At 41.5% G+C, this 11485-nt stretch overlaps 1 long non-coding RNA gene across 1 annotated transcript; it reads left to right on the top strand.

Annotated features, from left to right (window-relative positions):
• LOC134169852 (uncharacterized) lies at window positions 1–8574 on the top strand. The gene is made up of 4 exons (XR_009967029.1): window positions 1–244; window positions 1919–1974; window positions 6526–6615; window positions 8471–8574. It is a non-coding gene; the product is annotated as an uncharacterized LOC134169852 (long non-coding RNA).
• The last annotated feature ends 2911 nt before the right edge of the window (window positions 8575–11485 follow it).

The raw sequence follows: 11485 nt of genomic DNA on the forward strand, positions 1-11485 counted from the left end.
AAGAAACTTTGTGGGTTTTTCTCTTCCCATGAGACTTCCAACATTTTTTGACCAGGTTCAGTTACAGCCCTTTTCCAAATTTACACTGAGGTGAGGAGAACTGGAAAACAGTCCATTGGGAAATCATACAAGAGTGGGTTCATGTGACAGATCTTTCTGCAACTTGTCATGCTGTGAATAGCAGGGCAACAGCCTTTCAGCACTCAACCATGTCACTGCCTGCCTTGCTTTTGATGGAACTGGGGTGAGTGCGTGCTTGTGGAAACAAGATAAAACTTAACTAGTATTTTTTATCCCAGGAAAGGGTCTGGTTTCTGTTCACATTCAACGTTTGCATAGTAATATCTTAATTTACTTGTCCTCCTGTTACTGTGTCCCCTGCTCCTATTGCTCTGTGCTGGCATGTAGAATTTGCATTCAGCAGTGCTTTGAAGACTGCAGTGGAAACGTGCTCATGTTTCGTTAAGCATTAATTATACAAAAGTACAGGGAGCAGCCCCAGGCTCACAGCATATACAATCTAAAGGTGCAAATGACATTAGGGGAACCAGAAGAGAAAGTGTCCAGTTGACGTGTGAAGTAGTGTTGTTGCTAGAAATAGCAGCCTGTGCCCTTGGCTCATACATCCGTGGTTATCTTCTGTTAAGTTAAACACCTTTGAGTCATGTGCTGTGCTTACAGCAGGTTGCTCTGAAAGCAAAATCAGGGCCAGATTAGCTGTTTATAGGATTTTTGTGCTGTGGGATCTGTCACTCTGCAGTACAGTGCTAAAACTGTCCTGCCAGTGCCACTTCACTGCGTGGTAGACAACCCATGGGCTCAGGCTGGGACTCATCCATGTTTCTCCATAACAGCAGAGATGTTTGCTTGGAAATGTCACTTGGAAAAGTCTATTCCACCCATCTGCCCAGCTGTATCAAGGACTGTAAAGACACAAGCAGTGAAAATCTGATGACAAACGGGCTTTTCCTTAGTTTAGCTCTTTCATTCTCCTGTTGTTGCCTGTCCCTGTTGGCTGTGCTTGAATCATAGACTCATAGAATAATTTGAGTTGGAAGGAACCTTCAAAGGTCATCTAGTCCAACCTCCCTGCAATGAGCAGAAACAACTTCAGCTAGATCAGGTTGCCCAGAACCACATCCAGCCTGGTCTTGAATCTCTCCAGGGATGGTGCATCCACCACCTCTCTGGGCAACCTGTTCTAGTATTTTACCACCCTCATTGTAAAGAGTTTCTTTCCTCCCAACCAGCCTGAATCAACATGCATTTTAAACCACTGTGGTTAAAAATACAAGTTGCAGAACATGCATCATCTTAATATCTACTTTTGAGCTGCGTTAATGCAAAGGAAGTAAGAGTTATTTGTGCCTTACAGTGAAACAGAAGGGAAATTTTTAAGTTTATCTCTACGCTATGTATTTTCTCTTTCAGCATGCATCACACAGCTGACATCAGCTGCAGCCATTCTGCTCCAAGGGGCAAAATCTAATTCTGGATACTTCCCTGCAACTGAATTTCTTTGTCTGGCAAGTCCCTTGGTTCCCAGCCGACAGAAATCAGTTTAGGAACCAACAGGTTGGCAAGTTTGGGGTTTTGAAAAGAATGGATTCAACATGGGCTCGAAAACCAAGAGATTATGACAATATAGCTATGAGATCTTCTCAGTTGCACAACAGCATCCCACCTCTTCTCTTTCCTTCCAGAGAATAGAAAACACTTTTACACCTGAGCAGGACAGATCTGATCAGGCAAGCAATTTCACATAACCATGAGGTTACCTCTCACTATAGGCAACCGCTAACAGCTGTTGTTTCCCACTGTGGATACACACAGCTGTTTTTTTTATGATGCAGGGGAAGACTTGGGCTTTCAAATCCTAACAAGCTATTTGCTTCTCCTTCTCTTTCTCTTCACACAGTTAACCTGTGTATCCAGCTGCAAAGGCATTTTCTGGATAAGAGTGCGGTTGAGCAGGTGATATTCCAGCCTCTCCTCCCTCTCTGTAATGTGGAGCTGGGTCTGACCCTTTGCCATTTTTTTTGCTAAGGTTTTTATTAATTTGAGACTAGTTTTCATAGCAACTCACCAGGTAGATGTAACAAACATTCGGCTGTACCTGACAGAAAATTGTGGGTTTGTCTGCTCAGAATGTTATACTGAGTGTCAGGGGCCAGCTGCGGTTTGAATCCTGGGGAACGCTCCAACTGTTTGACAGAAAAAAAACATGAAGAATTAAAGTGGAAACATTACAGTTTAAAAGCAGGATTTGTGTCACCCTGAGCTACCAACCTCTGTTATCATGGTGTATCAAAAACTCCTACTCTCTGTGGAGCTGGCAGGTAGCAGGAGGCTTTTAACACCCCTAATGTCACTGTTCCTGCAGGGACATGCCCTTGTCACCTGTAAACTAAATTAAAATGAAGGGTTGTTTCTTTTGTTATCTGAGGCAGATTTTTTTTCATCTTCTGATGTTTTTCGTTGTTTCTATGGAAAACTGCTCCCACTGCTCTTGTGATCCTTTTGCTCCTCCTCTGCCCACTTCTGGTACAAGGACACTGTGCATAGAAATGATTGGACACCTCAAATTATCTAAATTACCTTTTTTTTTAATTTTTTTATTTTTTGCCAGACACTGTGATAATGGCCACAGTATGTGCAAATCTGAGTATTCTCTTGTTTTGGGGGACTTTTGTTTTCATGTGGTGTTTTGTCTCAGGTTCCTTTACCCAAATGCAGTTTGATGGCAATGTTCACCCAGTGTATGCTCTGTCTGGAAAGGAGGACATCCTTTTATCATTCCTTGACAAACTTGAAATGCTCTCTCAGAAAATACATCTTCATTCGCAGTGAGTCTCACAACTTTACCCCAGATTCCTGCTATGATCTGGTTGCTATAATCAAGAACTCTTCAATAGTTTACAATCTCTTCTCTCTTTTGCTGTTTCCCAGTTTGCAAATACCTCCTTCATCTGTTTCCCCTTTGGTGTGGAAGGGTACATTATACAACACAAAAGCATCATTCAGTACTATCTAGTGGCTCAGCACTGTGGAGTATGAACCTCTGTCCAGCAGTGGATACTGTATAGCATTAAGCAAATTTGTTCCACGCATCCCTTGCATAGCTCATTTCTCCCATCTACCTGCTGAAGGTAGTTCTAAGGTATCCATGGTACTATCCATATTTTCACCTGTTCTTGGCTCATGACTTGGTTCTCCCACCTAGTAATTTCTCCTCCAGCATAAATGAAAACCCCTGATTCTTTTAGCCCCAGGCCATTGCTCTGTGATGTTTATCCTCTGTGTTTGGAGAAAAACTTTGATGGTTTCTGAAAAGCTATGGATGCACTGGACAGTTAGGTGACACAGTGTGCCAGTGGTCAGTGTGTGTTTAAGAAGTGCTGCAGTTGTTAATGCTACATTCTCCCTGTGTGGATTTAATGGTGGTGACCTCAAATGTGCATCGTGTATTTTTACTATTGTTGAACAGATATATCTTCCATTTGAATTCTCTTGAAAGCTTGCTAATTTCTGTCTCAGATCCACTCAAGATCTCAGCGAAGCTGCTTTGCGGTTGAGACAGGAGTTCCTTTCTCTCTGATATTTTGTGGGGACAGCGTATAATATTATGTGTGCCTGTTAACCGCAAGTAGTCTTCCTGTGGTCACTAACACTTGCTGCTAATCCTAGTGAGTGTGTAAATTGTCCCATGCTGCACTGCTTCCCTGGCTGCTTCCATTTGCAGTGAGGCATAATTTGAAGGACTACACCTTGCACTCATTTGCAAAGCAAAATCGTTCCTAGGTGTAGGCAAGTGTGAGATGAAGGAAAGGATATCCAGACATCATAAAGAAACAATCTGCGTCCAAAGCATGCCCCAATGCAGTTTTACAGCTGCCAGCAGAGGGGTAACCAGCCATATAGACAACAGCTGCATTGCCAAGGAACAAAATTAGAGAGCCAAATGTTCCTCTTGGAAGTACATTACACTGAACTTGGCAGATGAATGCTGTAGCTGCCAAGTACATCTCTTATTTGGTCATAGGTAATGATCCCTCTATCAGGGAATGTGGAGGAAAAAGACCACACACAATATCCTCATCAAAACGTTATTGTTAAAATGTTAACTTCTTTTGGACCAAAAGGATTTTGGAGCTCCATGGCAACCTTCACATCTTGTTTGAAGGATGATGTTGTTTACTACCAGGCATGAAGTGAGAAACTTACAGTAACTGAAGCCAAGTGCTTTCAAGGTATTTGTTACGGAAAGGTGACTAACAGGCTGATTTTTTTATAGTAACCACAGTTGCTTGTGGGCGCTGTTGTAGTTCTCAGCTAAGACTGAAAGTGAGAAGGAGAACTTCTGTTTCTGTCTTTGAAGTAAAAACCAGTAGTCTGGGTTTCTGAGGACATGTTTATGTTGAAGCCATATCTGTGATGCAGAGTGACAGAGACAGACCCAATCTAGCTTTAAACTAGCCAGCTGCGTGTTAGTAGAGACTAGTCACTGCAGTGCAGAGCACCTTCGTCAAGTCGCGGCCTGTATATCTTCACTGGAAAATTTTGAAGCCTGATGTTGCCTGTATTGCTGTCTAGAGCTAACACTGCTAGGGTCCACATTACTCTGCAATGGCAATATGTAGACACATAGTCCCAGATTCATGCCAACTGGTGGGATCCAATTCATAAAACTGCTGGAGTTGGGGGTCTGGCTATGGTGTTATCAGCATAGAATAACTGCTACTTCCTCAGGGAGATCTACTCCTCCAAAGACTCCAGACACAGCTATAAGTACTTACCTAGTGAGAACACAGATGACTAAATTTTTGGAAATAGGTAATATACACATGTCTGAAATAACTGGAGGGATGATTCATATCTTATGTCTTTCAGTGATCTTTCTTAAAGTTTCTGAATTTGATCCTTCTCTCCTGGGACTCTCAAGTTGCAAACCCAATTCTTTCTTTAAGTATGTTCTATTTAGTAACCAAAGAGGAACTTACTTTCCCCTAAAAATTACTTTGGGACAACATTTCCTATGTGTGATATTAAACTCATCCTTGCACCATCAACAAATTTAAGGTCCGATATCTCATGGATTACAACAGAGTTCAGTAAAGCTACAGACCATAAATGAAACTTGCAGGTCATACTGAACGATTTCTTTGTCTCCAGTCGTATCTCGTTCATGGCCCTACCACTCATCAGCAGCTGAGGGAAGGAAAAGCTCAGGTTAAAAACTGTGGGTTTGGAGTGAGAACACGCTGCACTGCTCACACATTTTCCAGGGTCTCAGGGACAGTAAGTTTCTCCCCCCATCTAGTGGTCATTAAGAGACTTTTAATAAAGCAGTAACCTAAACCTGGGTGTTTAGCCGCCCTCCATGAGTGATGCGTTTTGCATTTTTTCCATGCCAGCACAGGCAGGAGATGGTTGCTCCCTTTGTTGTAGCTGAGATGAGGGCAGAGAGGAGGATTTCTGGAGGATTCCTTTTGTTTCCAATATACTCTTAATCAAAATATGATGAGGGTAAGAAACTGAACTGATGGTAGGGAATGATTGTTAACAAACGATCGGGAAGTGGCTGCTAATTTTTCTTTCCTCTAATCCTCCTTTGTGAGTTTTGTGGTGAGTGAGAGTAAGTTTGAAATGTGACAGGGAACAGAAACATCTTCATTGTCGACTGCTTGTTTGGCCTGGCTGTCGTTGATCCTTTCTGAAAACAATGTGACATTGGGTGAGAGAACAAGAACATGAAATTAAAATTGATACTGATGTTAAGAAAGTCTGCTACTGACTTGTCTAAATCTGGGGGCTAGCAGAGTAAGCAGTGAAAGCAAATGGAGTTGTTTGAATTTTTCCCATTCCAGTGCCTTAATTTGTTATCAGAAACATGGGGAGAATATATATAAAGCAAAAATGTGGTTGTAATATTAACACAAGACATTCCATTACCTTCCAAGAGATTACTTATGAAACACAGCCTTCAGGACTGTTAAATGGGGAGTGGTCTTTTTTGGGAAACCAATGCTACTCCCCTTTTAGAGTGCGTCATGAAACAGCACAGAGAACAGTCCCAGTGATACCTTGTGCTGACTGTGGGTTACCTGTGGATAGCTCCCTGCTTCAGTGCTAGATGATCTCTCATGTTTTCCAGTGCTTCATGGTAATTTTATTATTCTGTAACTGTGAAATGAGGGGAATGATATTTTTCTTTCTGTGACTAAAGGTGACCTTTGGGGGCACTGCTTGGAGGAGGAATTCAGTCTGCTTGCTTGTGGTGCTGTTCCACTATCTCACCTGAGATAGCTGTTATAGCCATCAGTGATGAGCCTTCCCCTCCTGTACACTAACAAAGCCTTTTAACCGGGATTTGAATTGCTCTGAGTTCTAGGAGACTGGGACAAGCTTCCCTGGTGAGGAGACAGATATTACCCCTCTTAGAAAAGGGGTACCCACTGCTGTAGACTTCCCATGCACTGACTCATCTGTCTGACTGACTTTGTTTTTAATAAATCCCTAAAATAGGAAGGAAATCTGAAAGCTCCATGACACCATGGAAAAGGATCAAATTCTCCTGGCAGAAGGTTTCCACATCTGACACCACCTTTCTGGAAGGTATGGTGGGATGAGTTTGAGATGGAAAAAGTGCAAGTTAGATTTTGTCCTTATCTCACACCTAGTTATTATTTTCTCCACTTGATTCTATGGAGACCTTTCATTCTGTGCCTTATAGTGCTATAATAAAGCAGATGGAGAGGAATGTGTATCTTCCCTCTAGCTCTCTTATCAATGCCACTTATAACAGTAAATAGCAGAAAAACAGAGCTTGCCTGTCAATGTTACCAGCTGCCATTGCTTTCTTTAAACATAAAGTCACATATTTGTTTCTTAACTTTTCTAAAATAAATAATAGCATTGGACAGGGCTGGGGGCACATTGTCTTACCTAAATAAGATCTTAGTGGCAGCCCATGAAAGATATCTTGTTTTTTTTTATTTTTAATTTCAGTAGTTGTTTCCTTTTCAGAGGATATGGAAGAAGCTAGTCAAAGGCAGACTAGGTCACTAATTAATCTCAAATTAGGTTAGATTGACAGCTAACTCTAATTTACACAGTAACATATACCTATATTCATAGGGGTATATAATTGACAATGCATCATTGATCTGGCTTAGCTCTATGAGCATGGGAGAGGAGAGCATTCCCTTCCCCATCAGCATCACGTTTCCTACCGCATGCCTGGCCACAGGTGGTTCTGGTTTATCTGTGGTCTCTGCTTTACCAGGCATCACACGCATGTCCTGCCCTCCGTGGTGGGTGCAAACTTAATTGAGGCCACCTGCGTATTCCTGAAATTTTACTTTTCATTATTAACACAATTAATGGAAATATTGAGTACAATTGAGCAGGATGGACCACTCCAGGAGCTCAATGACAACACATGCTATCAGTCTGAGGACAACTTGTTGGGACATGATTTTGCAGGCAGATGCTCCTGGAAACCATACATTGTTAGTTTCTCATGACCGAAATCAAGATATCCAACATTTACTACCTTCTCCTTTCCCAGTAATCCTGCCAAAGAGGGAAATTAGTTTGGGCTTGGTACAACGTGTTCTTGACACATCCACTCTGGCTTTTTTTTTTAATCCCTTTATTGCTCTCCTGGTGTTTATAAGCGGATTGTTTAATAATTTGCACTAGTCTCTTTCCAGACTGACAGTTTAATGGCTCCCCAGATTCTCATTTTCTACCTTTAAAAGGGAGAGGTACTCTGTTTACCCTCCTTGTATGCAACACAAGTGATTTCATGTGAAGTAGCAGCAAAAAGATATTGCATTATGCCAACTATTCTGAGTCATCCTCAGGATTAATCAGAAACAACGGCAGTGATGGGACCTGAATGATAACAAAACAGCAGGGAGAGGCCATGCAGAAGGTGTGTGACAGCAGCAGTGGCTCAGTCAGGATGGGCTGCAGAGGGAAAAGCAACTGTCAGGCAAGAATTGCACACACTGGACAATCAGTGGTATCAAAACAATTGGGTATTTGGCTCTTGGTATTTTGATATTCCGGAAGGGCAATGTTGGCTTGGTGTACAGCTGTCCACCTCCCACTGTTGAAAAGCCAAACTTCCCTTTTCCAGCACTCAGTGATGGCCTGAAAGAACTGAAAGGCCAATGCACAACTTTTAGCTTCAATCATATCCACGTTAATCCCTGGTGCTCCAAAAAAAAAAGAAGGAATCCAGTAGTTTAAAAAAAAAATGAATTAGCTTTCCAAACAGTTTATTTTCTAGAAAAGTTTCCTTTTCTCTAGCATTGCTTTATTGACCTGTTCTGGTGGATTAGGTACCGGGACATGATGCTTCTATAAACTTCCTCAATAAGCTATGTTTGACACAAATATCCTTTAAGGAAACTATTCTGTTCTTGCTGCTGATAACTGTATCTTTTTTTTTTTAATTCAGAACACAAGAACAGAAGCCATAAGAACACAGAAATCAGAAGACACCTGCATCGCTAATAACTTTACAATTTTCCCTTTGCCTGTCTTTGCATTAAAGAAAGAAAATGATTAAATTCATTGCTAGTTTGGATCTGTCTTTACAGTGTCTGCTTCGCACAGCTTAGAAAATTAAAGTTTGGGGAAATCCCATCATTCTTGTGATAATGAATTTCAGTTTCTAACACCTTTGATGTGTAACATCACATGAAATATTTGTTCATTTAACACTGAGTTGTGATGGCTTTGTGGTTGTTCATGAGCTTCTCTCTTTTTACAGTGTACGATTGTGGCTCAACCTTAGCCGCTCGCTATAAAATGTAGGTCCTGTGCACGGGCATACAAGTTGACACACTAAAGGAAACAAAGGGATGACTGAATTCCTGAAGGTGAGGGCAGTTTTAAGTGTTTGCAGGATCAACCCCTTAATTTGACATTATTCTTTCAGAGTAAAACCAGTAGCATTGTTAACTACAGTACACATTGCAGTGTGCTGTGCTGCTGCCCACACAGTGAAGAAAGCTGTTGGAAAGACATTGCTATTTCCAGTTACTAGTTTTATCTGTATAGAGACAATAACCACAGAAGAAATCTTCTATCTCATGGTAGAATCGGGATTCCCTTTTTCACTAGTTACTGTAGCAAACAGAAAGGGACTACCTGTAGAATTTCATACCAGTTCTTTGAAGAATATATCATTATTATTTGCTATTCCGTGTTGAGTTGCAGCACAGCTTTGCATGACAGACAGAGTACTTTTTTTTGGCACAGATGCTGGAGGAGCTGCTCATGGTGTGCATCATGGCCTTATTGTTGCTTGTAAATCCACCCTCCTATGTCACGCATGGAAGAGTATTTGGGTACAGGTTTCCACGTGGTTTAAAGTGGTCTGGTGAGCTGATGCGCTGAAGTTGGTGGATAGTTTATGTGAGTTGAAGACCTGTGTCTCTCCTCACCCATCTGCCTCCCAAGCACTGGACACTTCCACTGCAATGGCTCACTCTTGTGCCGTCTCCCCTCAGCCACACTCCCTGTGTCCATCTCCTCCCATTCTCTGGCACCTCTTGTTCTGTGCCCCCCTCCCCAGCACTAGCTGCATCCACCAGTCCACTTCGGGCTCTCTGTGCTTTGCACTTAGTAAGGCATACACAGACATTAGCTGCTCTAAGAAGAGCTCCTCTCCTGAGAGCTGCCAGCAGGAGCATTTCAGAGCTTGTTGGTCCAGCTTGTCTGCATATATCATTGGTGATGAACTGACAACAGAGAGTGTTGAAGTGACAACAGAGCAATGATCAAGGTTGCCAAATCAAATCCCTCTTTTAATACTGCCATCATCGTCTTTCCTTCACACCATGAGTTTTAAGTAACCTTTGCTGGTGGCAAGTAGCTTTCTTTTCCCACTACCTTTCTGCAATGCTTTTCCATGCTAAAGATAAAGCATTTTAAAGTAGTTATTTTTTCTTATTACTAAAGCAGCTGCATCATGTTCCCAAGTCATATACTCCGATTATTTAAAACAGATCTCTTTGTTCCTTCAGTACTTTGTCAGCAGAAATTAAATCAGCAGAAAAAATGTGATGGTCACAAACCCCGGTTTTCAAATATTCCCATTTCAGAGAGCTCTCCGTCAAGTGTCTGCAGACTTAATTAACAGGAACTGCAGCCAATTTCATAGAGTATTGGAGGCAATATAAGGGAGCTTCACAGGAGGAACTGCAGCTCAGTTGTGCAGGTATACCCATTTTCTCCCTTAAAAAGTACTTGAAAGTAGAAGATTTAATTGTAGGGTCACTGGAAATATTGTGAAAAGAAAGTCCTTTGGAAAACCCCATTAGTATACCAGTATGCAATAAATAGTTGGAGGTTAGCTGCAAAATGCACAGATCTTGGTTCCTGGGTAAGCTACCTAAAGTTAAACCCAGAAAAATGAATCCTATGTTTTAAGGGGAAGCAGGGTTACTGGCTTCAGTACTCTTCTGTCCTGTTGCTCCTGATAATGAAGAAATGGTGGAGGTCCTCGTGGTTAGGAAGGACTGTGATACTAGCAAGATCTATTTCAACTTTTAACAAACCGTAGCTGTGAAGACATCTCACAAGATGTACACAGTCAATTTTTTCTTTCTTTTGTGGCTGATAAAATTGTCCTGACGTCTAGCATCCTAAAAGTAAGTCTAAATAAAAAGTAAAAGTGGGCAATAACAGCAATGTTGCCAATGTAATACTGGCATGACTGGGAACTTAGGAACAGTCTAGAGGTGTTGGATAGCCTTTGATGCAGAAAATCCTCTGTTTTGGTACCTGACTTCACTAATTTAGTGGTACACCACTTCTATAAACATATCTAACACTTCAGATGCAAGAAAGCATCCCTGATAATATGAAACATCAAATGAATAACAGAAGTTGGCCATGGTGTGTTATTTGGAGATGATAAATTGATACTGACCACCCAGAAATAATAAAGACTGAGTTATTTTTTAAAATAAAGCCTAGTTAAGCAATTTTGGTAGTTCAGCAGTTAGGTCTTCTATAAGCCAGGGTGGCAGGCTGCTGGTCCTCTGAAGCTGACTCAGGAAGATACATATGGTTTACAATTGTCAGTCTACTGGGAACACTGAAAGGACATTCTGGCTTTGTGGAGGTATAGAAATCACAGCACAAACCAACAATAAAAAGGACATGGAAGCTGAGGCCTTCTCCTTTGCCAGGGGGGTGGAAATCCATTCAATACCTAACAGCAAACTTTTCTGGGACTAAAGCCTTGCTTCATTTTTGCTACTTTGGAAAAAGTTGGTATCACTGTAAAGACCAAGAGGGAGTGCTGGATGGTTAAAAAATGTAAAAGGAGATTTTAGGCTATATCCAAATTTTAAGGGGTGGTGTATGATATATGACACGGAATGTGTTTAAAAAGGGAAAATGGGAAATGCATCTAAGAAAATAGATGAGTATTGACTGAAGATTTGAGGGAGAGGACTAA

Source organism: Pezoporus occidentalis, unplaced genomic scaffold (genome assembly GCF_034315485.1).
Source record: "Pezoporus occidentalis ecotype Australia unplaced genomic scaffold, CSIRO_AGI_Poc_V1 ctg36, whole genome shotgun sequence".
Taxonomy (NCBI): Eukaryota; Metazoa; Chordata; class Aves; order Psittaciformes; family Psittacidae; genus Pezoporus; species Pezoporus occidentalis.